Raw genomic sequence first — 6,000 nt, 5'->3', positions numbered from 1 at the left:
GAACAGACAATCGTCTGATCATAGACTGATGATTCTGATGGAATCATCATCCTTTTGGTAGGATGATTATCTGCTGTAATGCTGTACATTTCAATGTCTTTATTTTTCCTGAATATATATCGCAGCCCGGATGGATGAAACTAGATCCAGGGTCCTCAATCTCGTCCGATCTTCACTCTAAGTACAAGTCGATCCATGTGAGAAATGTTCTGAAGTCGAACATGGAAAGACATCGCTTGATTACCGGTCAATGAGGTAAACCGTTAACAAGCGCGAGAGGAATCACCGATAATGATAATGACCCTCAAGGTACTGCAGTACAATTCACGTGGTGTGAATAAAGGACTTGGCGTCGAACACCACGCAAAATCTTTCGATCAAAGGTCATTGATGTATACCTGTCGCCGGAAGTGAGAAACTTGCCATTGAGGCATGTAAGCTTCAAAGTACTGAAGGGGGTGTTCCTAGATCAACTTCTTGGATAATGAGCTGATGTCGACAAGAAGCGATCCGTCAAAGGAGGGCCTTAATGTATCCCACATCAGTGACACGGAACGGAGCAAATGATTTTGATGGAGGTGAAAACGATCTAATGATATATGATTCAGGGTGGCGGTCATGAAAAGAATGAAGGATAATGTATGGTAGTGGATGGGACACGGTTGACTTCTCTGAACGACTTCTCTTGAACATATGGCGACACTTATGCGATGGATCGGTAGCATTACCCCAAATATGGATGGTATGGCGAGACCATGGTGATGTGACCGGTGAATGAAACAACCTAACCCGATTGTGGTACGGAGGAAAAGTGTCATGTTCAAGAGCGACTTGCTACCATCAAAGTTTTCTTGAGTTTCTCCCAATTTTTCCCCAGTCATTGCTGACCAGTACCTCTTTATTTTTGTCAAGCTTGAGGAGGATAACATATGCTTGTTCTATAACTTGCCCATCGGGGAAGCCCATCGCTATGTTTTAACGAGCCTAGCGATAGTGAAACTCGTTCTCGTCTAAAGACAAGTTTGTCGCTATTTAATGCTTTTAACGAGTCTAACGAAAAAGATAACTCGGTCCTTTTCATTTTTAGAGAGTCTGAAAAGCTACATAAAGTCAACTCCGAAAGTCCTTTTTCGTCATCTAATCCCTTAAGTTCGAAAAAGTATAAAACAATACAGAAGGGATGAGTTTTCGATAGTTTTAACGAGCCGAGCAAAACAAGCGCTCGATCTTTTTGTGCAATAATCCCTCAGGTCCAAAAAGATTAAAATCTAGAGAAGGGATAGCACTTCCGGTCGCTTTAACGAGTTGGAAGGCCAAAACTCGGCAATCTTTTCATATTTTACGAGTCAGATGAAAAGAGCTTAAAGAAGACTCATCTTTTGAGGAATCGAGTGATAAAATGGGTTAGCAGCTGATTCCAGGTACGGGTTGGATTTTTCCAATCACGGCAGTGTCACAAGGATGGCTAGTGAAATCACTCTTCGCAGCTGTTCCTCAAAATGGGTAAACAATCATATGGAGGTGAACGATCGGCCAATGGAAAAGTGGAGGTGACGGTGCAAACACGACCAAGGCTTTAATGGCTGATAATGTTACATTCATGGTGGTTATTTACCGGAAGATAGTTCATTTTTTAACGAGCTTAAACGCGGAAAAACACTGCTCAGTCTTATGTTTATTTTTTAACGAGCATGAACTATGTGCTAAAACTGCTCGGATCTTACGTTTATTTTTCAACGAGCATGAACTGTGTGCTAAAACTGCTCGATAAATCCAGTCATATGATAAAAATGTCTCATGGAAGATGCTATTTTTTATGGAGCTTAGATCTTATAAAGCTTTGCTCCGGATCCTTTCGTTATGCAAGTTCGGAAACGACTAATCCTACGAGTTTAAAGGGTTAGACCTACAGGTTTAAAGGGAGGACCTAAAAATTTAAAAAAATAAATAGCCGCCCCTTGCTTGCACTCCAAAAGGTTTGCATGCCCCCAGGCATAAAGTACGATTTCAAGGTTACCCCTTCTTAGTCCAATAAAACATTTGTTTTACCGGGAGAGGCCTACCTCTTTCAGGTTACCCAAAGATTGTCTCGTTAATCTTTCAAACAAAACACTTCTTCGGTGATATCTACCGAAATAGACAAAGGTGAGAGACTCCGTCTGTCAACTCACATAACTTTGACAAAAGAATCTTATTCTAGAATAACCCTCTTCCAGCATGGGCGGGGTACAGACTAGTCATATTCTCCCGCGGAAACCTACCCTATACCCAAAGTTTTCCTGCCGAAGCAGACCAGGACGCATGCCCCCTGGGTTCGAGTCATATCCTTCCGAATTACTCGTGCTCATCGGGAGGACGGACCGTGGTCTGAGACATTTCTTGCGTGAAGAGACCATTTAAGGAAGGTATATGACTATTTGCGATGCGTGATCCGGGAAATGAAAGCTGGTCCACGAGCTTGACCACTCTTCCTTCGTGCAGAAAACACATTACTCTAAAGAGTGAGGAGACAATGGCTCCCATGCAATATATATAGTCTCGTCCAAGGAGTAGGTTATAATCCAAGGGTCCTTGAACGACCATCACGTTCATTTGAACGGTCTTCCCTTTCAATGTGATGGGCACATTGGGGAGGATCCCTAAAGGTCGACTGGTTCCATTATCAAAGCCCGTAAGATTTCTCATTTCAGGCAAAAGCGCTGGCAAACCAAGCGCTTTCAAAGCAATAGAGGAAAGGATACTCACAGATGCCCCCTCATCAATGATGGTGCCAGTCATTACCATTCTGTATATTTGAACGATAATTCTGAATGGTATGCTTGCTGGCAACCGGGGTCTGCCTAGTTGGTTCCAGTCGAAGGAGACAACTAGGTGGCTTGGTGGTGGGACCGAATAGATGGCCGGGTATGACTCTGACGAAGTTCCTTCCTGTGATAAAGGAATGGGCAAATTGCCCCCTTGTTCGTCGGAGTCTTTGTTGATGAAGAGAATTTGGATGGTGTCATCTTTATTCTCCTCTGTGATGGTACCATTCGAAGATAGAACCTCTGAAGGCAAAACCAGGTCAACTGCCGCCTCGACCTTTTGACTTTTGTCAGGTATGGATTCGGACGGTTCATCCTCAATGATATGTGCTTCGGCTGACCACCTGAGCGGGCCAGCCGGGTTCTCAACTGGTGAAGGACTTGGCAGGAGTTTTTGATATCCAGGAGGAAGTCGCGCTGGTAAAACCGGGTGATCTTCCAAAACTCTTTTAGCCTCGTCTAAGAAGGGACAACGGTGGATGGCATGGTCGCCTTCACACAATTTGCAGGGAAATCTAGCTTTCCCTCTCTGTCCTGTGGCTTCACTTTCACTAGTTGACGGTGTGCTGTCAACATGGCTATCAGAGGTTGACGCCACCGAATTTTGCAAACGGGGAGACCAGTCCCTTAGTATCCGAGGGATGCAGGGACAATCTCTGTGGAAGTGGTCTCCCTTGCATATGACACATGGCAATTTAGGCCTATTCAATGCTGTGTGTGGATTTTTGTCAGACGACACTTGTTTGCCCCCAGTCGTTTTTGGCTCCTTCTTCTTCTTCTCTTTCTTCTTCTTTTCCTTCTTCTCCTTAGGAACTTGGTTTTTTGTTTTACCAGTTCCGTCAAGCGAAGAGGAAGGAGGAGAGGAAGAATTAGATGAAGTAGAAGGCTGGTGGGTAACTCTGGTCTGGTCTAACTGTTGATTCGACTGTTCAGGAATAGTGGTGTTCTGAACGACATTGGTTGAGAAGAGCCAGATCGGCAAGCCAATTGTCAGTCCTGGAAGCGACAATGTGGCCATATGGCGTGCACCAACATCTCCCCAAGAGGAGAAGGGACTAGGATTTCCACCAAGGGGAATTCCTTGGTTGGTGTGCTCCATTTTCTCAACCTAAAGATCAACGCAGGAAAAAGGGGTGATTGTTCCGTTTAAAATAAATTTTAACGACGCTTTAGACACAACTTGCTTTTTCAATTTTAAAGAGTCGAGAAAAAGCTAAAGATGACTCTAGTCTCCTTCGATGTTTTAACGAGCCCGAAGTGACAAATGCTCGGATGGACTTTTTCCGTTATAGAGTCTGAAAAAGGCCAAAAGGAACTGCTCTGGAGTTCTAGGTAGAGGGTGTGCCAAACTTTTCGCAAAACCGCAGAATACTTTTTAAGGTACGGGTGGTCAATCTTCCTGAATGCTGTGTTCAGTGCATTGCAATCAGTAGGGCGGTCGACATGGCTTCCTAAGGATAAAAGTTTTATGCCTATAGGGGTCTCCCAATATATACTCGACAGTACGTGGGAGCACAATCCGTACTGGCGCTATCGTCCCTCAAGAGGAATCACCCACCATCAGCGAGATCGACAGTCACCAGGCTTTACGACGCCGGAACACGTCTCTAGCCTAGACCTCTATGTTGTGCGTTAAGTTACAAAGCGTTGTTAAGTTCATTCAATTTATTTTAGGTTGATCTTTCTTAGAAGTTTTCCTTTTTGGATCACCACGAGATGTATGATACAATTCCTAAATGCAGTCTAAAGATGATAAGCAAGCTTTTATATCTTTTCAACAATGAAAATCCTAGCTACAAAGGGAAAAGAAAGACACCATCTTTTCTCAAAGAGCAATCAGCACACTCTAAATGCACTTTTCCTAAATCAAACATGCAAACTGTCAAGATGCAAATGCACAATGCAGGTGTTTGTTTTCCGCTCTCTTAATATTGATGCCTAAAAAGAAAGCTTTTTTGTACAACTTCGAATTTGGTTTTAAATGACAAATACAAACAAGTTTACTTTTTCGAAATCAGAAAGGGTAAAAGAGAATACAACACTTTACGACTTTCGAAATGAACACTTGTTTCGACATTTAAAAGAGACAAACTCAAACCAAAAGCAAAAGTAAATGTATAATCAACTGTAAACAGCCAATGAACTCTCTCCTAAGATCACAATCAACAGATCTGAATCAAGGGCTACAGGATGACTATTTCACTCTTGCAAAGGAAAACTGTAAATGATGCCACAAACACATAAAAACACTCACAACATTTTTGTACAAAAGGAGGCGGAATTTAAGCAGAGAAAAGGAGTTATCAGACAGGTACCTATGCTGGTTATAGGCTATAGAAATCAGAGATCAAACAAGGCAAAACAGAGCAGAAAACCCCAGCTGCACAAGGCCTAAGCTGGATCAGGGCACCCCTAACACAGAGGTTTTGACATTCAGCGTAGGTAGCCTTCACGGGACAGGCGTTGAAATGCAGAACCTCTTCACAGAGTCTGCGTTGAAGGAGGAACGAGAGTTACTCACTGGGTTCTGGGTCACAGTTTGCTATTTAATCTACAGTTTCAGGCCAAATCAAAGCAACAAGCAAGGTACAATCAAAGGGATGCTTTGAAGGAGGACTAAGATCTATCACAAAGGATCATCAAATCATTTGTGAGTCCATTGTTCAGATCATAGACAAATCCAGTGATTGGATCAAAGCAGCATATGTCTACTTTGCAACTGAGAATAGCAGATGCAGTTTGATTGTTGTTGTTGAGTCTATGAAACAAACAATGATAGAGACACAAATAAAATGACGAAACAGATTTCCCCAACGGAGTCGCCAATTTGTTGTGGGGAAAAAATGCCTTTGCAGGATGATCCTATCCACCTAAGGTGTGACAGTGCCTTAGCAACAAACAGAAACAACTATTCTAGTATTCTTCCTTTATGAATTAAGAATGAAGAGAGATGGATGGACTAACCGGTGTCTTCCGTTTGTCCCTCGATCCGGTTTCTCTTCTCTTTGAGAGTTCCCAGCTACTTGCCTTCTCGCTCGCCCAGCTTCAACAGGTTCCTGCAAGATCACAAGAAGGGAACACTACACAAAGACATAGATTCATATTCATAACTAGTTCAGGATTAGAAATAAACTAAATACACTAATGCAATCATACATCAAAGACACATCAGCATATAGGAGAAACCAAGATAGCT

The sequence above is a fragment of the Pinus tabuliformis genome, chromosome 5_1 (assembly GCF_031772625.1).
Source record: "Pinus tabuliformis cultivar Carrire ecotype Pingquan chromosome 5_1, CPIR1, whole genome shotgun sequence".
Classification (NCBI taxonomy): Eukaryota; Viridiplantae; Streptophyta; class Pinopsida; order Pinales; family Pinaceae; genus Pinus; species Pinus tabuliformis.
The sequence above is the reverse complement of the archived record's forward strand: the minus strand, read 5'-3'. Positions refer to the sequence as shown.